Below are 15,886 nucleotides of genomic sequence, written 5' to 3'. Positions count from 1 at the left end.
CCCCCCCCCCCCCCCCCCAATACAAAAACAACTATGGTCAGAAATCCTTTTTTCATACATACACCAGTTTGGGTGTATTTGCACAAGTTTGGAATAACATTCCCCATCACATCATAACTCTACCCTCCATCCTAAATGTCAACAAGGCATACAAACTGTCTCTTCTCAGCAGTTACACGTGCACACATTGATTGTGCACTTGTCTGTATTGTTGTTTTTAGTTGTCTGTGTCTGTCTAGACCACGCTAATGTCCTGCACAATGTTTCTGCCCTTGTGCTATAACTATGTTCAATGCAGGCCTGCACGATTTGGAGAAAAATATGAATCACGATTCTTTTGCTTAAGGATTTCTGCACCTTTAGAATGATAAAAAATCAGAGCGGGGGGGGGGGGGGGGGGGGGGGGGGGGGGGGTCCAGCTGGTCCAGCACTGGCAGCCCACTCACTCTAACATGTCTCCATTAGTGCATGAACAGGTCCTGAGCATGTGTGTGTGTGTGTATTTCAGGCCTGTGTGTGATTACTAACAAAGAGTACACAGAGTGTAAATTGTAGAGTTGTAAAGTTGATCGCGATACCGGCTCCTAGTAGTAACATAGTATTTTGCACCCTCTGTCTTGTGTTCTGAAAGGAATTCAAAAAGTTCAACAGGGACCAATTCAGTATGAAGGGAAATTTCACAGTTCAAGGTGCAAGATAGATAGATAGATAGCACTTAATTGTCTGGAAACATGCAAATATGTATACAATTACAACACAGTAACATCCTTTGGCACCAGGGTATCGATTCTCGTATCGCACAAAGTACAACAATACATTGGCGTATTGATCTTTGGTCTGCTCTTTAACTCCCTTTTCACCTGTCAGACATCTATCAGCTGTCAGCATGTCCAATCAAACAAGGATCACAATGCTTCACACAGCAGCGGAAATATACAATATCAATTGCAGTGTGTATATGTTCATATCTGGTGAAAGGCCAAATGTCTCACATCAATAAATGAATTGGTTTCTTTGAGCCGGTGTGAAAGCTCTGTTGCCAAATGAGTCACAAAGGCAGGGATGTTGAGCAGAGGATTATTTCATCACCTTCACGAGGCAACGCAGCGTAGGCGTTGGAAATGAAAGTACACATGTGGGTTGCCAAAACGCCCACAAAGTTTCCAAAGAGGAAAAACTGACAAGATTAACATCACCTTTATGGAATATGGTGATTTCTTTTGGTGTTTTCAAGTGTTTTGCGTTTGCAGGAAAACCAAAAAGCAGCATTATGTTATTGGGATATCAGTGTAGCACACAACATGCTGGTGTGATCCGTAGGCTGAGGAGGGGGCGTAGGCTAGGTTACAATATTGGGGGGGGGGGGGGGGGGTTATAACTGGGGCAGAAACCTAATTTCCTGTGTCTGTGTCTGAAATCGTTGGGAAAATATGTCTGCAGGTAAGAAGTAGGGCTGAATCCGACTATTTTTGACTATTGGAATATTCCTACGTTGAGTAGTATTTCATTTTTTAATTCTGGGATTTGAATATTTGTGTTTTTTGTGTTGTTTTCCTTCAACAGAGTTATAAAGTTGAACAAGACTCAACTTTTTAGACAAACTCAACCCGACGTCCCGCTGCTATTTAACAGCTGAATGTTTTCTCAGTCGCTCCGTCTCTTTTCTTCCTCCCTTTCTCCGTAAGAAGAAGCTGCCTTTAAGTGCGCTTAGGAAATGTCGAGATCAACAACAGGATTACTGCAGGTTTCACCAAGTCACATTTAAGACTTTTAAAGACCTCTTTAAAGACCGTTATGAGTGAAACGTAAGATCTATATATCACAAAATCAAAAAAAGAAGGTCACATTGTAAGAGTCCCCTTATTTACCCATTGGCATCTTAGGACTGGTGTCTGGATTGGCTGCAAAATACGTTGCATGTTGGTCGCATTTGTATTTGTAATATAGCAAATTATGTCTACACTAGCAACAAAAACCAAAACCCTAACCCCTAACACCCCAAAACATTTAAAGCGCCGCGGGAACATTCAATGAGCATTGCATTGACGTAGGACAATTAGGACGTAGGACAATTAAGGACGTAGGACAATTAACACATGTTAAAAGTTATTTAAGGCCTAGAATACTTCAGCAAATTTGAGACTTTTTAAAGGTCCTTCGACTTTTATTTTGAAAGGTATTTCTAAGGTTTTTAGTTCCCATGGAAACCCTGTACAAGTAATCTGATGGAAAACAACATTTGTGAAGTATAAAATCTTGTTTTAAGCCCACTTGAGGGTTATTTTTAACTTGTTTTTAAGGGGGGACAAATCACCTTCTTGTAAATACTGGGGTGGGGACATGTCCCCTGCATCCCCCCAAAATCTAGACCTTGGGGTTGAGGGTTGCCCTGGTTACCCGTGTCCCATGTTCCTGTGCAGTATATTGCGTTGGCAGATTCTCCCTCTCCTCACGTCTCCTCCTGGTGTCACACTGAACATCGCGGTGACGCCACAGCCCCTATTGACCCCAAAACCTGGTCCAATGGAGCTGATTTCACCTGTTTTGGACTCATATAAAGACGTAGCAGAGGAGGACTGCGTCTCCTTGGACTTCTGGCCCCTCCTTGCAGCCGGGGGGGCAGGGCTGACATTACTTTGCCCTGCGGTTGCTAGCGAAGCGTAAATCGGATCAGGCTTGTCAGGTTTCAGGGAAAGTGAAACTGTTTTTTTTGCTGTGCGAGTCCTACTCCGGATGAATGGAAATGTTCAAATTAAAAACACTGGGAAGGCTGCCAAATCAAACAAAAATGAAACAAATCTAAAAGCAGATATATCAGTTTACTACAGGTTTATATGTGATACAGCCTACAGTCATTAGGAACAGGCTTCTTTAGCCGAATTCCTAATTAAAGACAAGCTTTTTTTTCCCTAAACTAACACCTAGCAGTTGTTGTTACTTTGATGATACATTCTGCTAAAAACCAAGACAGAATCATGAAGCTGCACTTTTAAAACAAGCATCATTTATAACTTAACTTAACTGTGTAAGTACAAAATAGGGTTTAAAAGAAGCGTACGCCACTTCCCACTAAACTACGACCCGTGGTATAAACAGCTGGGTACAGAATTTAAACTTTTTTAGCATCGACGGAATGATGAAGGATCCTAAAAATGCTTCATCATTCAACAGCAAATCTCAATAACTAAGGAGTAGATCTCATCTGCGTTAGTGAGCCAATCAGCACGCAGCATGCTTCTACCAAGATGTAGTACTGTCTGTGATTGGCTGTCTAACGTTACATGCAGGAAAAACTCTACGTCGTGCACAGAGACGGGGCTCAGGTAATAGGAGCTGAAAAATATATAAAAAGATTTGTGACATGATGTGTAATGTCATTTCTTTCCGTTAATTGTTGTAATTTTGGAGACTGATGATTGCCAATGCAGTGCATGTGTAAAATGTTACAAAAATGTAGCATGTAGGCCTACATTGTTAAAGTTTCAGTTGTTTATTCAGTGTAAGAAATGAAAAATACACAACTTCCCTGTACTGTGTTGCCACTTTATAAAGTACACATGTACAATCTATTGCAATTCAATACAACAGCTCAGCTATAATATCTCCTTCTCTTTGCCAAGTGTATAACGTCGGTTTAATGGCATTGTCTGAACTCAATGCAACTGTCAATGCAGTTATATGTTTCTTATCTTGGCATTGTTACAGCTGTACTATATTGAAAGTGTTGACTTTTTTTTGTTCATCCCGTTGTCTGTATATGAAGAGCAAAACAGAGGTTTTGTCAGCACAATGTGCTTTAATTGGCATCACATATGTTCACGGTGGAGCTTCCAACTTTGATATAAGGCTGAATAAATTGATGAATAATAATGTATCATATTTAAATTGTGCAGCATTTACATTGTCTGTCAGGTAAATGTAGTAGTACAATGTTTACCTCTGAGTAGAAGTACACAGTAATTCAGTATACAGTTGAGATGCATATTTTGTAAGTGATTTGGGGGCCTGCTGTAAGTACAATGAGTTAGAATAGGAACACTAAGCCTGAACAATTATTACATACATAACTAAGTTGAGCTTGATTTTAATCAGAACTGTCCTGTGGATCAAATGAGCATCAAACGCTCTCAAAAGCATATTTATTGTCCCGATCCAGCACCCAGAGAGACATCTGTATGCCAGTCGGTGCAGTTTGGTGAGTGTTAATTGGCCATTATGATCCTAATTAGCAGAAGCCCCCAAGACCCTCGACAGCGAGTTCTACGTGTCAAACAGGAACGACTACATAACTCGGTGCTTAGTGCAATTAACACTTCTGCTGCTGGTAATTAACAGATATGAGAGGGCAAAAGTAATGGCCCCCTGCTGAGATATGTGATACTGATTTCACAATTTGTGTTTCAACTTCACATTGTCAGAGGGAAGGACCTAGCAGCGGCTTTAGTTTGCAAATGATGAGACCAGGAAAGAGCCGCGTCCAATGAGTGACACGAGACACAGAGACACACACACACACACACACACACACACACACACACACACACACACACACACACACACACACACACACACACACACACACACACACACACACACACACACACACACACACAGCTCTGTGTCCGCCCCTTTGCTTCGGTTGTACAACACCACCTGACTCTCTGTTACTGGGTATTTAAGGTAATTAAGTATTAAGTTTCTAATTTATTAAATATTGCTTAAAGCATCTAAACAAGGTTAAGTGATGGGAGTTTGTAACATTCCCAAATTCTCACTGCATTTTCACTGCAAATGCGTATCGGTATCAAATATCGGTTATCTTCTGCTTCTGCTCATTGTCTACCGTTTGCCTCTTCTTCTTGTGTGTTAACTTGTTTGTTTGTTTGTTTGTTTTTGCTCTTATTGTTGATAATGCTACTGTAACAAAGGAAGTTCCCCCCTGTGGGATGAATAAAGTATTATCTTATCTTATCTTATTGATTTTATTAACTCCTGATTATCGGCTTACTATGCTCAAAGGCTGCAACACAACAACTGCCACTGAAGCCAAACTTGCGCGAGTTAAACTTGGAACCGATGATCGGATTGGAAACCAAATTTTTTAAACGATGGTAACCGGTTCTCCATTAGCCTGGCTCCGCCCTCCTACGCACTTCCGCTCAATTTTCATTTTCCTTTAGTACAGTGCGGTGCATTCTTGGGTTTTCTTAACCAATCCTATCAGCGAACAGAGGGAGTGGCTGAGAACAATGACGTTGATGTTGATGTTGTGCGTCAGTGTGAGTTGTAGTTCTGTAATAACGAAAGATGCGACCGAAGCCATTTGGTCCGTCGTGGCAACGCTGGTGAATATCTCCATGAGTTAAAGCCGGAGCAAGAAGAATCTTTGCTGAGTTCTGTTGGGGGCCATGATGCTGTGGCCCTCCTCCCCCACGGGGTTTGGGAAAACTTTGACTTCCCAGCTCGCTCCGTTAGTGGTGAAGGAGTTGGCTAAGGCTAACGCTAGCGATGCTAAACCGACGTCCCGACCAAGCGTTAGTGATGTGATTGGTTATGGCAGATCTAATTTGGCTCTGGGCAGATCCAATAGTTTTCAACTTCAACAGAGTACCCGCCTTCAGGGAAGTTAACACTTGTCAATGTAGAGTGGCCAGTACACCTGAACTGTCCCAGAGTCTGGTAGAACCAGGCTAGTTCTCGATGCCCCGTCCTAAACAACACACCTGCACCAATAAAGGCCCTTCAATGTTTAGCTTTAGTGCAGCGATTTCCCTAAAAGTAAAAGGTTTATCACCCAAGCCATTTTGGGCAGTCGAATGAAATCAACGTCGGCATCAAAACAAACAAAAAAAGGCTTTTCTTCGTTCTAACCTAAGGTGACCAGATTTCTCAGACAAAATCCGGGGACATTTTCAGCTCAGAAGCAGATTTACCTCCTAAAACACGTCATGTTTTTATTTTTATAAAACTTAAAACGGGGACACTAGACCTGGAGCTGTTTCCCCCAACAGACAACATTATGGAGAGGATTTCTAAGGAGGTCGACCTTTCCGTTTAAGACTAAGATCCTTTTTTAAACATAAAAGTCCGCGAAATTGCGTTGGCTAAACCCACCAGACTCCATGTAAATAATCAGTGATTTTAGCTTTGTAAAATACGGCTTTCTAAAACATCTCTTGAGCGACTATCGGCTCTGTTTGGTCAGTGTTTTCTTTCTTTCATTCCACTTTCGGGTCTGTCAGTCACGGTGAAAACCGGGGACATTTCCGGGGACAGATCCTGCCGTGGGACAGGTCACCAAAACCGGGGACTGTCCCCGGAAACCGGGGGCGTCTGGTCACCCTATTCCAACCTAGACTTCTTTAGCAAGGTTGGTCTTTAAAAACTGTGAAATTGTTTATGTAATCGAAAGTCAATTCTGAATCGAATCTTGAGCCTAAAAATTTGATATCGAATCGAGACATTATCTGAATCGTGCACCCATAGAAAACCCACCTGAACGCTACACATACCTGAGAGCTAACCCACGGGTGTGCAAAAGCACAACAGAGTGCTTGTTCATCACCTCCACTGCTGTAATCCTTCACTGCACACACAAACCCTAATTGCATCACATCAGAGCCCGAGCCACGTCTTCCCTCGGCAGCGATGGAGATGAATGGGAGAGCGTGTTAATCCGTCTCGACAGGTGGGACAACATCATGCGGCCTTTACAGCTTCATTGGCACTGTTACATCAGCCGACAAACAGTTTCAATAGCCCCGCTCTGGCCAGGAAACAAAGGCTGCTTCTTAATATGTCAATCATCCAGTCAAATATGTATTAATGTTAGGGGTAGGGGGGGAAACAAATCAATTGATGTACGTATTGTGATTTTTCTGCGATGATTTTTGTAATGTTTCACCTAAATATTTTCTGTTATATACAGTGTGTAGATCAGTCTATCGTTCCATATTTCTGTTTTTAGCTGCCTTTAATGAACACCATTTCCCATAAGCCTCGGCCCATCACCGGTTCAACGTCACAGCTCGACAGACGAGATGAGTCTGCGGTCCCGCTTGGTTCCCACGTATGTAATAACAGGAACATGGAGAACACTGGGGACGTTTTTAACCAGCGGAGATTGCAGCATATGATTAGTTAAATTTAATTTTAATTTATCTTATTCTCATTCTTCTTCTTCTTCTGCAGTGTCCCTCAGACCCTCCGATGACACACTGCAAGCTAAACAAGAGATTTAGCTTTATCTTAGCGACCCCTACATGGCATGTGTGGACTTAAGCAGTGTCCAAAACAGCTGACTATGATCTCCCCCCCCCCCCCCCCCCCCCCCCCCCCCCCCCCCCCCCCCCCCCCCCCCCCCCCCCCCCCCCCTGTCTACCCCGATCACCGCCAGCCATGCCAGATGGGTTGCCAGATCTGTGGCATGGTTATGCACCAGATAAACCAGACATGCCAACACTGCCCTGGGCAGTGAGAGCTGAGAGCAGTAGAGAGGCAAGGCTGAGGGTTTTTTTTGGCCTTTGGATTTTAAGGAAATTGCACTTGGTTAAATACTGGCCTTCTATTGAGATTCCACATCATCTCATTACAGTAACCTCCTCCGCACTGCGAGGACGCAAACATTGTTCTTGTGGACAGATTGTCTCCTCATTAAGAATTATCCATGCGTTACTCAGAAGCCCAAAAACAATGGCTGTTCAAATCTGTTCCAAGACACAAATATACGGCGGCAGCTTGGCGCTCGATGAAGCGTTTTAATGTCAGGAACGCCGACTCTCGCGCCGGGATTAGGAGACGGTTTTCTGCCGTGACAAATTTGCTGCTGGTGACACTTTTCATTGTTGCGAGGTGTGAACAGACGGATCTGTGAAAAACTGAACGTGCAATAGCACAAAAAAAAGGCAACTGTGTGTATTATTTTTTAACATGTAGGACGAGTCATTTCAAACCAAAAGAAATGTTCTGGAGTACGTCGCGGCACTTTGGTCGACTGAACTATTTCAGTGGAAAAAGCTAAATTTGGTCTTTGTGTGCGGCTCGATACATTGAACGTTTTAATATTTGAAGACACTGTAAAAACAGTCCATAGACTGCAAGGTGTGCAAAAAAAAAATCAATTCGTATTCAAATCGGGATTTAAGCTCTACCAATTCAAAATCGATTTATAGAAGTCCAAAAATGTATTCATTTATTTACAATATATATATTGTATGTCTACTGTAATCACATGACAGATAGATAGATAGATAGATAGATAGATAGATAGATAGATAGATAGATAGATAGATAGATAGATAGACACACAGATAGACAGATAGACAGATAGATAGACACACAGACAGATAGATAGATAGACACACAGATAGATAGATAGATAGATAGATAGATAGATAGATAGATAGACAGACAGATAGACAGATAAATAGATAGCTAGATCCGGTGGGTGTTGTAGTTTTTCTAACGTTACTATTTGTTGCAACGGCATGTAAAAAAACTACAAAGTTTGCTAGGCCAAAAAGAACATTAATCTCGAAATTAAAAAAATGTACGCCGTTAAAATGGGTTTGTGTTAACGCCGTTAGTAACACGTTTGTGTAATTGGTGCGTTGAAAATTCGTTTATTGACGACAACAGTGTGGTTGTCAGCGTCAGACAGCAACGTCTCTGATTGGTGGAGCTCTCTGTTACCATGGAAATGTTAACCGAACCTGCGAAAGGCTCGAGCCAGCTGATCTTTGATCGTTTCTGTGTCTTGTAACTTTGTCATTTTTTTTCCAAATAAGTTTTCAAATAAGTTTTCAAAATGTTTTATGGTCACGATTCAAACTCTTCTTTTAAGCATTTACTGAAACATCAAAGGAGATTTTAGGACAATCACTTCCACAACCAGAGGTGTTAAAAACGTGGGCCGTCACTGTTTTGCTCCGTGCATTAACACCCTAATCGATAAATCTGAAAGGGATCGCAGCTTCGGGCGATCAACAGAAAAAACACTAAGGGCGAGTTAGTAGACGACAACAGCTTCACACTGAATACACACTCATCGTCCTGCGTGACACACTGCTGAAGCAAAGGAAATGAAAATAGACGTGTTGGGAGAAAATAGAGAGCGAGAGAGAGAGAGAGAGAGAGAGAGAGAGAGAGAGAGAGAGAGAGAACAGAGAAGAAGGAATTTAAGAAGAACGAGACACGGGGATCCATCAGACAATCTGAGTCTAGTTTTGCTCTGTCTGTCCTCAAGCTGCATGGGACAGTCTGTACTCATCACACACACACACACACACACACACACACACACACACACACACACGGTCAGGCTGCCCTTGATCAGTTCCTCTCACCTGTACATATGTGCACACACACACACACACACACACACACAGCTGGTGCTGTGAGTGGTTTATACAAACAGCCCCTCTGACAGACAGCAGCAGCTGAGAAGAAGAAGAAGAAGATGAAGAAGAAGAAGATGAAGAAGAAGATGATGAAGAAGAAGAATTCCATTTCAATTCAATTTATTTACAGTATATAGCCCCAAATTACAACACCAGTTATCTCATTGTGCTTTTCATAAAAGAGCCGGTCTAGACCGGACTCTGGGACATTATCCATTTATCCATGTTTCACTGTCTCTACTACATGTTTTATTGTCTCTATTACATGTTTTATTGTCTCTATTACATGTTTTATTGTCTCTATTACATGTTTTATTGTCTCTATTACATGTTTTATTGTCTCTATTACATGTGTCACTGTCTCTATTACATGTTTTATTGTCTCTATTACATGTTTCACTGTCTCTATTACATGTTTTATTGTCTCTATTACATGTAACACTGTCTCTATTACATGTTTTATTGTCTCTATTACATGTTTAATTGTCTCTATTACATGTTTTATTGTCTCTATTACATGTAACACTGTCTCTATTACATGTTTTATTGTCTCTATTACATGTTTTATTGTCTCTATTACATGTTTTATTGTCTCTATTACATGTTTCACTGTCTCTATTACATGTTTTATTGTCTCTATTACATGTTTTATTGTCTCTATTACATGTTTTATTGTCTTTATTGTCTCTATTACATGTTTTATTGTCTCTATTACATGTTTTACTGCTTGGTGTGTTGCATGTTATGTGGTAGTCTACTGGGTCTCGTAGACTGTAAACCTAGTTGACCCACGGGTACCAATAAAGTACCCTGAACCTGAACCCCTGAAGTGGAACGCGGAGGATCTAGACTAGTCACTCAGTAATTGTGTTATTGTTTATTAAATAGTGAACTATATAGGGAACACCTCCAGATTTCAGACTAACCCGTGAAAGTGCCCTGGAACGGCAGTCAAACCCGTAACGTCTTACTTATGAACTCGTCCCAGATCTGTTACAGTTTTTGACGTCACACAAACATAAACCACAATGGCGTCCCCTGTTGATGCTGTACAGACGCCTGTTATTAACAGTGAGAAATAGAAATAGACATAAATAGGATGCATACAGTAATTCTCCACAATGCAATCAAGTCAATACAGATACGATTGTGTACTACTATAGGTTCAGAGAATCCAGATCCAGTATTAGGGACCACTAAGGTCTATATAAAAGAGACTTCAGATACAGTATTAGGGACCACTAAGGTCTATATAAAAGAGACTTCAGATACAGTATTAGGGACCACTAAGGTCTATATAAAGAGACTTCAGATACAGTATTAGGGACCACTAAGGTCTTTATAAAGAGACTTCAGATCCAGTATTAGGGGACCACTAAGGTCTATATAAAAGAGACTTAAAATACAGTATTAGGGGAACATCATGTCATGGGACCTTTAATAATTGTCTGTAGTGTATTTACAATAAATGATGATAGCCTACTTTTAATTGTTTTCCTCATATTTCACTATTGCTTTTATTATTTTAAAGCTTCTTTTCTAATCATTGTACTGCTTTACCTTGTAACCTCTCTGCTTTTGTTGGTAATCTTGTTTGTTCTGTGCTGTTCTGTTTTGTCCCAAGTTGAGCTCCTTAATTAGCTTTCTTTCTTGCTTATTTGTATTTTATAAAACATTTGCAACACCAAGGACAGGGGGTGGACTACAGATGAAAAATAGCCTTTTGGCCCTTATTCTGGCGTCTTTAACTCCATGTATAATAATGTGTTTTATTACATTTGCACCGTCCCCTTGTTAAATAAACTGTAATCAGCAGCCTATAACTCTGGGCAGAAGCAAAGCAGGAGAGAGATAGCAGTCTCTGCTCAAGATAACTGTCTGGAGGTGTAGGTGATAAATATTTCATTGGCCTCAGTCACCTTTTATCTGCTCCATTCAGATGAACTGTATTTAACCCGCCCCCCCTCCTACATCACACACACTCACAATCCAAGGGCTGCAAATACTCTGATGTTGCTGTTTTCGCATTAGGAGAGAGATGGAAGTGGGAGAGCGGCTTTGTAGGAAGGATGACAAAGAGCTAATCTGTTCACAGTGTTTACAGATGGCTGCAAGAAGTCACACAGGCAGCTCCACCAACCACAGTCACAATACAGCATTATGAACTGAGGGCATGACGGTTAACTAAATACCACATATTTCTAAGTAATGCATGTAGAAATTGGCCTCAGTCACCTTTTATCTGCTGCATTCAGAGCAGATGAAATGTAATGTATGTAACGTTATAGTGAAATGAAGACCTCAGCAATCCCGTTTTTACAGCTTTAAATGTCCCAATTTTTAGTTGTTATTGTGTCATTTTGACACGTCAAAGCGAACTGAGATGTAACGATAGTCATGACTGAGATTATTGCTTTATTCCGAGGTAGCAAGCTGTTTACCGAACCGCCTGCTCGGCGGCTGAGGGCGGGAATAAGAGGGTGGGAGGCTGGGTCCTTTGTCCCTCTGCAGCCCCTTCCTCCGCCCGCAAGACAGGAGCGCGAGCCCCGGTCGTTGCGTGGCGTTTGTCTCCCGTGCAAAACATGCTCCGTCCCGTTTAGTCTCCCATCGATATAGGTGTGGGAGTCTATTAAAGAAGTGGATGTAGTAGGCTAAAAACAAGACCCACCGACAACTTCCTTGTAGAACAGGCGCGTGGGGGTCTGTCATTATGACACAACAAACGGAGCTGTTCACTGACAGAAGGCACCGTAACCATGGGTTACTTTCAACCGGCTAACGGCTAAACGTTTACTATCAATATTCATTCTTTAAAATGGCGTGAATTGGAAAAGTTTTCGGCAACAAACGTTCTTTGAATACATTCATGGCAACAAAGCGAAACAGTCAACAACAAAACAACAGCAAACCACTTTTGTTAAGGCTGTTATTACGTTACTTGTTTCCGACGTAATCTCTCGACATTACACTAACCGTCAAGAGAAACACGTTTATCAGGGAGACACATTTAAACACAGCACCTAGCTAAAACACGCCGCCGACCACAGCATCTCTGCTAACCTGCGTGAACACTACCCCGGTGTCAAAACCACACATCAGGTAACCGTTATAGGCACGCGCCGCTCAGGAATAACAGCTAGCTAAGTACCACACACCGTCTACACAACACAATGTCCGACTAAAGCGTTACAACACAAACAAGTGAGTGTGAAAAGCCAGTGCGAGAGCAGACAGATTAGTACACGCAAATCCACGGCTGACAAGGGGCTCCCGTAGTGTGGTTTATCCGAGCGTAGTAACGTTAAAGCCCCCAACGGTTGCACGTTATCATCGTAACGGCTGGAATCGACTTACCCGCTTTTCCTGCTCGTCTGCGTTCAATTCCTTAAATATAAGAGAGGGTCCACATTGTTCCTTCTTCTGTTCGTTAGTTTCCCCGCAGCCAGAACCGCTGCTTGTAACGGACCGCAGGCATCAGTCGGTGTGTGTGTGTGTGTGTGTGTGTGTTGGATGAGACGCCTTTTCTCCTCTAGGAGAGCTGCATTGTTGACATTGGCTTCCTGACGTCATGCTGGCCCTCATTCACAACAACGGCCGAGCCCCCCCCCCCCCCTGCTCTTACGATGATGGAGCCCCGTACCTTCACTTGAGATGTTGAGTGCTTTACTACACATTATAACTCTCAATCAGATACGCTTTTTAACATTTTACTGGTTAACGATGTGTTACTTGACTGTAGAATAGCCTTAACATTTTTTTTAATTTTCAGGTAACTTATTCTTTCTTTGAGCAGTGTATAAAATGTCAGAAAATAGGTAAAATGCTTGCACATTTCCAGAGCCTAAGCATATTTAAATTGCTTACGTTTTGTCCAAACCTACAGCAAGATCAAGGTCTAAGATCCTACAATATAGCCGCTATTAAGTAATCGCCTATGACAAAGTAAAGCCAAAGAGGGTTTGGTATTTGTACCTAAAAAACTGACTAAAATGATTCATACAGTGGCTTACATGCATTTACACACCCATGCTGAAGTTAATTAAAAAGACAAATAAAGAAACATCTTTTGGAAATTGATCTTAATGCCTTAATTAAAAACAAAATTGGAAAATCCCACCTTTTAAGGACACCAATTTTCTTTGTGAATGAATATCGTAAATAAATAAATATTCTTCCTTCGAATAAGGGGGGCATAAATACCCCCCCCCCCCCCCCCCCCCCCCTCCACCAAAACCAGTTTAATTTCCATAGAAGCAGGCACATTTTTTATGGATCAGGATCCTATGCATCCTGGACCCTTCCCCGTGCATGGGGAACTTCCCATGAGATCCTCTCTCTATGCAAATCAAACCAGCTATCAAGATAACCGAAATAACACCATGCCAATCTCTAGGTATGGTGTTGATATGGGGGGAGTTGGATTTTCTTAATTTTCTTGAATTAAAGGCATTAAGATCATTTTCCAAAAGATTTTTTTTTTTTTATTCCTCTATTTAATCAACTATATGGGTGTGTAAACTTATGCAAGCCACTGTATACGGAAGAGGATTGGGACTAATGTGAAAAAGAAGCCAATTTGAGTTGAGAAAAAAAAATCTCACATGTTCTCTAGTCCTTCCTTTCCTTTTATAGTTTTTGATTTTTTTTTACCTGCTAAATGATATCAACCATGAACTGATAATCCCGCTATTTGACTTGCACTGAGAACAAAAGGAGTGGCCTCCATGAACTCACAAGGCCCCGACGTCGCATTAAAATCAGACGGTAACGGAGAAAGATAAATGGGATCGGGTGAGGAATAATTCCTGATTAGATGAACATCGAATCAGGTGTATTTGAGGGCAGGGCTGCAGCGCGCTGAGGCCGATCTGAGCAGGACGGTAGCTACGACGGGGGTTTGTAATGCGGACTGTAATCCAGGGGGAGCTGGCAGAGCGGTTATACGTTTTATCAGTTTGCCACAGACAGGCACCTCTTGGGCCTCGTTGTGAGCGGCTGGATTCAGATCAGCCCACATTCTCAATGTCAAGATGTTATAAATAGCCAGAACTGATTGGTACAGCTCCTCTGGCAGCTAAGATCAGCTCAGTGGGGGGATGTGATGTTCTCGGGGACGGAGCCATGGAAAAGAGCTAGCTGGTGTAGCCTCCTGAAGGCAAACACACATGCACACTGCGCGCACACATGCACACACACACACAAGGACACACACAATAAGATTTTAAAGAAGAAATGATTTATGTTTGCATCTAGATAAAACTAGTTTACTTGACAGTGTTATTATCCATTACTGTATATTAGATGATAGTACAGTCTCCCCTTGCCAGACCAGTCTCCACAGCCCTGTGGACTAGGATCCATAGACAGTTAAAGAAATGGACCAACAGATCCAGTTGCTCTAAACGGAGACTAGACATACTAGTTAACGTTAGTAATTAAACCTAAACAGCTGATGTAAGTCCAGACTGTCTGTGAGCTTACCCTGACAATACGGTGATTTGTTGACAATGCAATAGCAAGTCACTCGGTCATGACACAATCGTTAGCCTGTTTTAAAAAAAACATCTGCTAAGGAGCCATACCGTGAGCTACAAGGTAATGGAGACTTTTATACATTGTTGTGTTTCTTTAGAAATAAACAACAGACAAAATGAGTTTTTAAACACTTCAGATGTAAAGCTATTTGCTGTCAAAGTGACGCCAAAATGAATGGCAATCAATGGGATGCTAACGGCGGGTGATGGCTTGGTAGCATTAAAATGGCGCCTTAGGAGCTACGCTTTGAGGACGCCCAAATTACCTCCTTGGTAAGATCTGGCTACAACGCAGATGCATTCGTGGATAGGCATTCTGGCGGAACATTAGCCAAAGAAAACACCACATACAATATTAAATGAAGTTAACTATTCACACAAAGACTAACGTGAGTTATTTAAATCAGCGGGATACATAGTTAAACCTCATCCCCTCTTACTAATGTATCTCCGTGTGTGTTTCGTCCACAGCAATCCTATCAATCCGTCCCAGTCTCCGAAAACCGCATAAGAAGGTTGGTCGGGGGGGTAGATGGGTAAAACACAGGACTTTTTCCCAGGAGACCAGGGATGTGACCCGCTTGTCACGTTTCCTGCTAATAATATTGGATTGTTGATGACTGAACCGATAAATGGATCCAGAATGATGTATCGTTACATCCCTAGTCAGGATGTCAGATCTATCCTGAAGATATACTTCTGCTGATCCAGAACCGTTACTGGGTTGGCATTTGATTAAATCATCGCCATTTCATTTACAGGATTGTTCAGGTGTTGCTGGCACTTCCGCCAGGTCTCCGTCCCCTTCCTCTTCCTTTGTGTTGGCGTTCTAACCTCTGGTGGATTTCTGAGGACTCTGGTGACCTGGTCCTAAGATCTCTGCAGGGTAAATCCAGACAGCTAGCTAGACTATCTGTCCAATCTGAGGACTCTGGTTACCTGGTCCTCAGACCT

At 42.0% G+C, this 15,886-nt stretch overlaps 1 protein-coding gene across 1 annotated transcript in view; it reads right to left on the bottom strand.

The window, feature by feature from the left end:
- Positions 1–12,996, bottom strand: part of bach2a (BTB and CNC homology 1, basic leucine zipper transcription factor 2a) — a 35,226-nt gene extending 22,230 nt beyond the window's left edge. The window contains exon 1 of the mRNA XM_034857672.1: positions 12,753–12,996. The gene's annotated coding sequence lies outside the window, so the exon portion shown is untranslated. The remainder of the gene's footprint in view (positions 1–12,752) is intronic.
- Positions 12,997–15,886: the final 2,890 nt, after the last annotated feature.

This window comes from Etheostoma cragini, chromosome 20 (genome assembly GCF_013103735.1).
Source record: "Etheostoma cragini isolate CJK2018 chromosome 20, CSU_Ecrag_1.0, whole genome shotgun sequence".
Lineage (NCBI taxonomy): Eukaryota > Metazoa > Chordata > Actinopteri > Perciformes > Percidae > Etheostoma > Etheostoma cragini.
This window is presented reverse-complemented; position numbering and strand designations above follow the sequence as displayed.